Source organism: Haliaeetus albicilla, chromosome 6 (assembly GCF_947461875.1).
Source record: "Haliaeetus albicilla chromosome 6, bHalAlb1.1, whole genome shotgun sequence".
Classification (NCBI taxonomy): Eukaryota; Metazoa; Chordata; class Aves; order Accipitriformes; family Accipitridae; genus Haliaeetus; species Haliaeetus albicilla.
The window spans coordinates 11716116-11726277 of record NC_091488.1 but is presented as its reverse complement, the minus strand read 5'-3'; the positions used below and the strand labels follow the sequence as shown (position 1 = coordinate 11726277).

The following is a 10162-nucleotide window of genomic DNA, read 5'->3' as shown; positions in this document are numbered from 1 at the left end:
GATGGGATACTTGGCTCAGTGCTTAGGCTGCTGAAGCTGGGCTGCAGATGAATTCCTGTCTCTACTGAAGTCAATGGCAGTTTACCTTTGATTTCAATGGGGAGTTAATTTTGCCCTATACGGTGATGACTTGCTGTTTGGCAGCGACCCTGCAGGACATTAGGCAGAGGCCAGGGCCATTCTTGTCCCCATCCTGCTTTGACAAACAACTTGCTGTGTGACTCACAGTCACACCACTTTTTCATGCCTCAGTTTCCCCCTCTGCATCTAAAAGGAAGCCCAAGTTGAAAACGCACCTTCCCCTTCTTTATGAAGTTCTTTGATACAGAGATCTAAAGCACAACATAAGAGCTAACATTGACCTTCACTTTCCTTTACCGTGTCCAGACCTATTTAGTGCCTATTTATGGCAACCTGGTCATTAGCACTATAAGAACAAATTCAGCACAAAGAAAGCTTTAAACCACTGAAGTGGGGTGTGCCGCGCTGTCAGAACAGCTATTGTAGAATACTTTCCTCCTTGCCCTATCAAAAGACAAAAGCTGCATTTGATGATTGAAGATGCAGAAACCAGAATAGCAACAGGAGCTCCTCCTGCAAAAAAGGAATTCCATATTTCCTAAACCCCACATTTCTCCTTTCCTTCTTGGACCTCTCCACAAGGGGATCAGAGCAGGACACCTCCCCAGCTTCCAGCTCTTGCAGCCCCTCAAGTCAGCCCTGGGCTAAGCTATTCCAGCAGCGTCAGAAGAGCTTGTGATTTGCACGCTTTTTTGTTGTTCTGTTTTCAGATAAACAACAGAGCAGGCAGCTGATGTGAGATGTGGACAGTCTCTTTGTCAGGCAGGGAGCTGCTGCCACTTGCTGGCATCCTGTCATGTACAAGTGAAAAGGTTTTTCCATCTTCATTTCTTCCCATGGAAGGTTTCAAGGGTGAAAACACATTGAAAGGAGGTGATGCACCTCCTGCTGAGCCTGGAGGAATTTTTCCTGTATGGTCGCAGGTTCCTTCATAGCTCTCTTAGCACCCATGGGCCTTACTGTTGCACATTTCCTCTTATTTTCTCTCTGTCCCTCTTCCTGGAGAGGGCTGCTCAGCTCTAGATCTAGAGCCAGGGGAAGACCAGATGCCTTTGCCTCACTGAAACTCAGAGACAATGAGAAGACCTGAGTTAACCAGATCTTTCACAACTCTCTGAACTAAAATCAAGCTGGAACAGGATATTCATGTTCAGATGTGAACAACAGTGAGATTGCCTCAGAGAGAAAGAAACCCTAAGAATCTTATTGTGAAAACATAATGTCCTGGTGGGTTTAATTTTCATGAAAACAATGGTGGTAGCAGCTTGATATCCTTTGAAAACACATGCGCAGGCACTCACTGTACGTACACTACATATATATTTTGTCACTCCATCATTTCTTGTCTTTCATTCAATTCCATTTCAAAATGCCCATCTGGCTTATGTGGCTGGCAACATAGCAAAATAACTCCAGTCTTGATCAGTCCTAGGGATGTACCCACAACTCTGTGTAAACAACGCTGTAGAAGACATGGGTTTAGTAATATTTTCCAGCTTGGATGTGATGAAAATGGAAATCCATACCCTCCTCAAAGAGGCACTAGGTTGGGCAAGTAGATGCAGCAAGGAAGGAAATATAAACAAAATGAGCATTTTATTTCAGGTGTCAGACCCTGTGGATGCTTGGGGGATGCTGTGCTGTCCGAACAGACCTCTTCTGGCACCCGCGTTTCCTGGAAGAAGAGTCTTAGGGATATTTTATGGTTGACACAAATAATCTGTAAGGAGGGGATTCATTCCTCCCAGAAAATGCACCACAAAATGACTGGGGAACACCTTTCTGCCCAGGAGTTGAAACTATGCTATGGATCATGTAAACGCGAGGCATACCCATCCTGAGAAAGCTCTGTTTGTTTGTTGACCATTGGTTAAGCTGGAGATTAGATAAAGCTTAATTAATGCAGACAAGTTATGCTTTCTAAATTCTTGACACACAGATAAAAATTATTACAGAAAGTCACAGGCTTACTCCAGCAGAAGTCAAAGGAAGAGAGAGCATTTTAACCGCTAACTCAGAGGGGCCTTTTTACAAAACAAACCTTATTAGTGAGTTGTTATCTGGTTCATGCTCACAGCCTCCTTTGCTTGGCACACCAAGAGTATCACCCTGGGAAAAGCCCCAGAAACAATCTCTCAAGCATGCCCTTTTATGACCCCAAATATCTATTTTCTACATTCATTTGCAAATATTCTGCAACATGTTGAAGTTGGCCTTTTATCATTGGGAAAATATCAATTCCTTTTTACTCGTATGTTCACATAATCACAATGACTTTGCAAATATTCTGCAACATGTTGAAGTTGGCCTTTTATCATTGGGAAAATATCAATTCCTTTACTCGTATGTTCACACAATCACAATGACTTTGCAAATGTCTTATCAGAAACCTTCAGGGTCACTGTGACCTATAAGTAGGTATTAACGGCAGCCTCATTCACAAAAATCTTACCAAAACCTCATTACCTTCTGAGCAGATTCTGATCAAACAAATTAACGCATCATGAGCCCTTCTTGCCTTTCACCCGATTTACAAACACAATGCCATCTTCTGTGTCAGAGCAAATAATTCCTGTTTCTGTTACACTGATCAACCAAGCTCCCAACAAACCCAGAGACCAATTCTTTCTGAAGCCTTTTTAGGACTCAAATTCCTGCCTGGTTATACCACTACAGCCACCCAAAAGTTTTGTATGGTCAAGTGGCAGCCAAATGGAAAAGAAATGGACTGAAACCAGGATGGTGACCAAGGGAGACAATAATACTAAGCAGTATGGATGAGTGTCTCAAGCTTCCCAAAACACCTCTGGAAACAGGACTAAATAACAAAAAAGTACCCTGAGGTTTGAAAAACCTCAAGATTATGAACCAAAGCAGGCAACATGAGGGAGAGGAAGGGACCCAGGCATAACCAAAGGCAGAAGCAGTTTGCTGAGCCCTTCCCCAGAGAAAGCAAAGCCCACAACCCAGGGCTGAGGGTAGCGAGGCAAAATGCATCAGAAAGAAGGTGAGCAAAATGAGAGGCTGGGGCCAGCTGATGTCCAGAGCTATGGCCACAATATCAGCGGGAGCAAGGCCAAAATGATATTAAATCTGCAGAAGCATTGTCAAAATAGCATCCCCCTGGCTGAAATGCCATGAGCCCAAGGGTCAGCTACAGGCCAGCTACTGCAACTGAGTCAGGCGGTTCCCAGGGGGGACATGTCCCAGCACATCCAGCAGACCTAACTTCGGCTACGTCTCCTGTTATCGTGCCCAGCACTATGTCAAACCATCCAAGGGGACCGCAGCACCTTTCAGCAGGACAAGAGGGTGACTGGAAGAGCGTGGCTCATGTGGCGTGAGCCAGGGAGCATGAGTTAGTACCTGGCAAACTACCCCTGCTCTAACTCTGCTGCGTTTGTAACCAAGGAGCTGAGCACATCCCTCCCAGCACAGCAAGGACAGGTCTCCCCAGGAGAAGGAGCGGCTGAGAAGAGTAAGGCATTCAAAACGACCTGAGGAGGCTGTGCGTGCTGCCTGTGGAGCTGGCCAAGGGAGTAGAAAGTGTAAATGGGAAGAAATAATGATCAGTTAAAATATTTGTATTACACGTAGAAGAGAAGAAAATTGAAAGGGAGAGAAATTATAGCATGCTAAGATTGCAAATAGTCATTTCAATTTTTCCTCTATAACACCCCCCCTCCCCTTTCTGCCTGTTTTCCTATGGAAACAAAGCACTCTGATCCCCTCCCCCGACTTTAATAACTTCTGAACTTATTAGCCAATTTTGATTAAATTTACTGAGAGGCAATGATATCAAAGATGATTTCATTCCCATAAGAGTTGCCCTGGCCAGGCAGAGAAAAGAATTTATCCTATTTAAGAGACCAGTATAAACTCACCATTTACTAAGCAACAGAGAATCCATGTGTGCACATGGGTCTGCAGGGGTGATGAAGAAGGAGGATCAGAGAGGTGTCCAAACACCAGTAACAGCTCTGGCCAAGCTCATACGGTCTTAGACATTAAGGCCAGTCAAGCACTAGACACAGTGTCTTGCTGGTAATGTGTTTGGGAGACATGCTACTTCCAATGGCACAAAGCAAGCTCTCCTTTTGCTTGCATGTGCATCACAGATTTCAAATTATGCTCTCAGGTAGGGCCAGTGCCTGTGCTAAGGTGGGGGGAGCGCTGCCCTAACCACCCGTGTGCAGGCACCTGCCTGCCCTTTCTACCTGGGGGCAGAGCCCTTTCCTACCTCCGAAGCACAAGCACGAAGCTCCCACCCTCAGGCGAGTGGGAGGCCATTCGCCACGGGTGCTTTCCTCCTGCTTTTTGGTTGTATATAGGCAGTGCTAAAAACCAACTTGCATAAACTACTAGAATAGGAATGGAAAGCGTAGCAGAATGATCATATGCCTGGTAGGAGGCCAAATGCTGACAGCGAAGAAGCCTATACGGGCTTGTTAACCTACTAAAATAACATAACTCTTTCCCCACCGGCACATTCATACATGACTTCTGCCACAACAGGTCAGTAAAGATTTATTTACCGGGTCTGTGACACAAAGGGTAGGAAATGCTAGCTGGACCCTGCAGAGAGGCTGGGGAAACACACAGTAAACAGCAGCAAACTTGTGCTGGTGGTGACCATCAGTGCTTCAGTGTTTTCCCTCTTGCTGAAATCTCCAATGGTGGCTATAAATCTTTTGCTGCCACTTGCAGTGGGTATTTACTAATTACAGCATCAGCACATCTTGTACCAGTCCGTGGGTCCTCGGGATAGCCTAGCAAAGGAGCAGAAACAGTTTTGCAACAAAGGCAGGTTCAAGGAACGAATGTCTCAGCACTGATGTCTCCACTGCTCTGGCAGCAGCGCTAGGAAACTAAGGATCACAATACAGAGAACGAGGATGTTAATTCTGCCTAAATAACAGACTGCATTTCCTCTACCCGGCTGTTCTGGGGAGCTAATTACACAGATTCCCAAATCAAAGAAATATGAAACAGTCTGCAAACGTTTGCAATGTTGATGTGTTGGCAGTCCAAACCATGACATATGGTCCTTCAGTATGCCATCCTAGAGAACAGGCTCACGAGCAACGCTCATTACGCAAAATAATGTCGTAAATAACAGAAAGAGGCTGATTTTAGAAATGTACTTGAGGTGGCCTCCCTGCTTAGCCCCACCAGAAGACGGTGTTTCACAGAGCTGCTGCCAGCCTGGTGATAGGTTCCCAAATGTACCTCCCTTGAGGGGGAAGGAAGGTGAATCATACCCAGACAGGATCCCAGCTTAGTCAATACCCACACACAAACTTTGCTAAAACAGCACTAAGGTTGCAAAGTCAAGATTTTGGCACTAACGCTCGCTGAGCACCGTCTGCATGCGTGTGTGCCATCAGCCCTGTTTCGGGAGTGCCCTGCGGCAGTGTGCCAGCCCTCACACCACTCATCAGCGGGATTTGGACCTCGAAGCTCACCACCCAGATCCCTGCCGCGGACCTCGTGGAGTAAGGGATGCCTGCACAGACTGTCTGTAGGCCAGGAGGGGAGAGGGGTTGAGACACGGGCACCCCAAGGGCTTTCACACGCCTCCACCCACAGCAGCCGCGTGAAGGTTCGGAGATCTGCGGTCCCAGCTGAGGAGGTGAGCATCGCTCCCGGTGGCACAGGGCTTGGGCCATTTCCCAAAAGCGAGACCCTTCCTCTCTCCTCCTCTTTCATGCTGCCCTTGTCTGAGCTCTTCCTCTTCCTCCACCCTGGCAGTGCCTCGCTTCGTACCTTTGCAACCTGACCCACTGCCACCACCCCACTTTGGCCCCTGGTTAACCCCCCAGTTTGTCCTCTAGCCCCCACGAGCACCCCAGCACTAGCCCAGCCAGCATGCCTGGCCTCGAGCAGAAACCCCGAGGACCAGACCAGCGCTCCTCCCTGCCAAGCGCAAAAGTGAATTTCCTTGTGCAAAGGTTAAGGACAGAGCTGATTTATTTTCTCCTTACCCTTGGGGCTACAAAGTTCAGCTGCCCAGAGCAGCCTCCCTGCGTCGAGTGGCTCAGGGCATTAAGATCAAGATTTTGGCCAGAAGACATGTAACCCAGGCTCCCCTGCCTGCATCCTCAACCTGCCCTCCTCCTGCCCCATCGGGACTGCAGGGCGGTAGGGAAAAAGCAAGGGGGAGTGAGACTCACCACACCGCTCCTCCCTTAAGGTCATCGTTTTGCTGCTTCTAGCCCTGGGCAATGGATTATTTTTATGTGCCCAACACCTGCTCTGGACACGAGTCATTTGCTGTGGAGTTTATTGTTCCAGGAAAGGCTAAAGGGCCACAGTGCCGTTGCACTTGCCTGCCTTACTGCACAATGAAATCCCAAATTCTGGCGGGCCCAGGGCCCCAGGTTGTCTTCCTCTCACCCTGCCTATATTTGGCCTTCAAATGGGCAAATATAACTCCGGTAGCGGCATAGAGGAAAGCTTGGAGAGGCCACAAGAGCCTTGTGCCTCTTGGGAAGGAGGCAGCAGATAAACAGGATTAAGGAATTTTGCATAGCTCAACCTGCCAATTTCTGCAAAAAGGAAATGTACGCAGTGCCTGCAGCCCTGATTCAGAGGAGAAGCCTTTGAAATGCCTGCCAGGTGAAACATGTTAAGACACAAGCTGCTTTTCCTCTGTAACAAGGTGCAGTACAGGGAACAGCCCTCCTCTGCGGAGCCCACCCTGTGCCAGGCACGGTTTGTGGTGCGTAGCCGGACAGCGAGAGCCCTGGGAGCCAGGGAAAGCAGGCCTGATCCTGCGTCACCGGCTCCAGCTACTGCCGGCATTCAAACAGGGAGGTCAGCTGCAAGATGCTCTGTCATGGACCAAACCGAAAAATTTCACTAAGAATTGGTTTCCTGGGAAAATCTTGATTTTTTTCACCTCTTTTTTTTTGTTTTTTTTTTTTTTGTTGTTGAAAAGGGCAGACCTGAAAACTAAACTATTTGAAATGGGGCAGGAAGAGTTGGATTTGGGGTTTTCTTTCAGAAAGTGTTTGGATTTTCAGGTGAAAATAGCTAGTTTTCAACTTTCAATTGGAAAGGCAGCTATTCCATGGGGAAATACCAGCGTGCACCTGCTAGCTCTGACACCTAGTCTAACAGCAGCAGGAGCGTTCTGCAGTGGTTAGGGCTTTGCCCTGCAGGAACATGATATTAGACGGACCACCCTAGCACCGCATAACTCTGCCCTCAGGACTCTCACACCCCTGGGAGGAGAGGACATGCCTCTAACTTGCCTCTGCTCTGGGACAAGGGGAGCCACCAGCATGTCTCCCCAAAAGCAGAGCCCCTGGCACCCTCTCCCTGCTCCTGGTCATGGCACTGGAGGATGAACGCTGTTTTTCGAGTAAGATTCCTGTGAGCAAGCACACAGTGAAGCCTGCAAGGGCTCTGCTCATTAAATCCAAGGGGAGCATACTGGGAGAAAGGGCAGGAGCACTGTAAAAATAAGTTTCTTCTGTGTGATCAGCTCCATGGTGGTCCAGTCGAGGTGATACGGTGTCACTGGACTGCTGTGTTGGTAATACTTGGCGTTATCACTAGCAGCTGTGGGGTTTTGCCCCTCGGGTTAGGCTGGGGTTGGTGCCTTGAAAGCACAGAGCCAGCTTGGAGCAGTTTAGTGGAGCTGGGGAGAAGGGAGACAAGAAAATCAGAGCAGAAATCACCACAGCCTAAGCACTCCTTGTGGCACACCCATGGGGTGCTCTGACAGGGACAAGGACCCCAACTGAAAAAACAGTAGCATCCATCATGCTGGCCAGAGGACGAGCAGCTGCCACAGAGGCAGAAATCTTCAGTGAAGAGCTGGGGTAGGCACATGCCAGAAACTGGCACGAAACGATGGAGCCGGTCTGGAGCATGGCAAAGCCCAACCCAGGGTTTTCAAGGCAGGACCGACCCATCTCTCGGAAATATGGTTGAATTGATGCACACACAAGGTCTGTAGCAGTACACATGTCCCCTGAAGTGGGAATAAGGAGACTGGTGTGGGTGGTGGTGGTGTAAGATGGTGGAGATTTCCTGAGTGCCTGGGATGCTCATACAGGATTTGGCCATGTCTCTGCTAGTGAGGGGAGTGGGGCAGCCCTTGGGCAGCTGCCGGTGATGGGGAGTGAGGCTGGTGTTCCCCAGTGAGGAGCTCCAGGTTGGGGTGACCGGTCCCATCTTTGGAAGAGGGCTGAGTCTGCAGGCCTTGCACCTACAGGGCCAAATCAAACCCCAGCACACATAAACACACAAAAAAGCTGCACTTCTAGAGTGTTTAGTTCTAACCAAGTCCAGCTAAAATGAAGAAAACTCTAAGCTTTTAGTTCATACATGTTTTTTTAATTATTGATTTGCAGGTAGTGATTCAGAAAAGCTTTTTTCAAAGTTGGTCTGGACAGCCTTTTGTTAAAACTTACTTTTCTCCTGCACAAGTGGCATCCACCACTAGCAAGTTATACGAGCAAAGAATTAAGTGAGGAATCATGTCTGGTTTCCCTGCATCTGATCTGCATTTTCTCTCTTCCGCATTGTATGGTATTTGTTTTCTCCCTCAGGGTACTCTCGTCCTTGGATGAGAATTTAGTGTTGCTCTTAAATCCTGTTTGGATGGACTTCCAGCAAGCCCCAGACAGCTGACAGCTTGGTTGCACAGCATGTGAGATAGGACCATTTGGTACATGGTGCAGGCATGGGGAGAAGCTACTGCTTCGGACAAGGTCTCACGTGTGGTGGGCAGGTTTCCAAAGCAGCCCACCCCTTTGCTGCTCTCCTGGGGCTGGGAGGATGCAGGTAACCTGCTTTGTTGCCCCACTCCACAGAGCCCCGAGTCCAGCCACGCTGCCCACCTTCACAGCCCAGCCACTGCAGCATGTTCAGGCAAGCCCTCTTGGCTCTCAAGACCCAGCAAGCACAATGCCAAATCGGCAGAGGTTGGCAGCACCCAGAGGCAATGCCCAGGGCTGGGAGGAAGGTGGGAGACCTGGGGTAGAGGAAGCGATGGTCGCCCCAAAAATGCCGTTCGATGACATGCCTACGGAGATCCTGGCAGCAGCCGTGCTCGGTAGCAGGCCAAGGGATGGCCATGCTGGTCAGCAAGCGGAGCTGTGTCCTGTGCTGTCCTGAGCACCAATGCAGTTGGATGCTAAATGTTGATAATCGTTGGACCCGAAGCTTTACCTTGGATTGCGCCCTGAGAAGAAACTTAACTCCCTCTCTGAGCCTTTCCCTCTCAGGTATGCTGTGTATCAAGTTACATCTATGCAGAGATTGCTTAGGACATTAGAGACAGGCAAGAGAAGCTGCAAGTAAAGAAAAATTATCAAAGAGAAGTTAAAAAAATATCAAATATCCCACAGCAGTCCGAAGTAATTGCTTGGCTGCTATAAAAGGTGAAATTAAACAGGTCAATTTGTAAAGCTGTGTCATTTTATCCCAGACAGAGGAGGTAGCTTCTCATCTGCTAGACTATTTCATCATTTGCTTTTTCAAGAATCCATCTCTCTGCTAGTAATGATGTCAAATAAATCTTCACTAAAATGTAAAAATGTTTATGATTATACTTACTGACCTGTTCCTTTATTAAATGAGGACAATAGGATGATGCCCTGATATTTGCTAATGGGTTATTCCCATCTAACCTTTTCTTGTTCATCCAGATCATCTATTTTCATTTCATCATACAATAGTTGCCAATAAAATCAAGTCAATTAAATTAAAGGTCTATTACATTCTTTGAAATCAGGCTGAGACCTTTTTTCTTTCTTCAGTCAATGTTCTGACAAGATTTTTGCTAGGGCAGCTGGGAAATCTGGAGCAGATTCTCATCTGCTGTAAATTGGTTTAGCTTTTCAGAAATCGATAGAGTGGCATCAGCTAAGCCCAGTTGAGGACCTGAACCCTGATGTGTATGAATAAGCCTCAAGCCTGTCTTTGGGCCAAAATTTAGATCTGGATTTACTCCCTCATGCAATCTCAAAGACCTTGTCTACTTATCAGAGTGTTAGCAGTTGCCTATAACATAAGTTCTGTAGTTAGGTATAGCATTAGCAGCCAGGTATATGGTGCAGTTACACCA

At 47.7% G+C, this 10162-nt stretch overlaps 1 long non-coding RNA gene across 1 annotated transcript; it reads left to right on the top strand.

Moving 5' to 3' along the window:
• Window positions 1-4527: 4527 nt before the first annotated feature.
• On the top strand, window positions 4528-9825 carry LOC138685648 (uncharacterized). Its single transcript, XR_011324998.1, has 2 exons — window positions 4528-5713; window positions 8643-9825. It is a non-coding gene; the product is annotated as an uncharacterized lncRNA (long non-coding RNA).
• The last annotated feature ends 337 nt before the right edge of the window (window positions 9826-10162 follow it).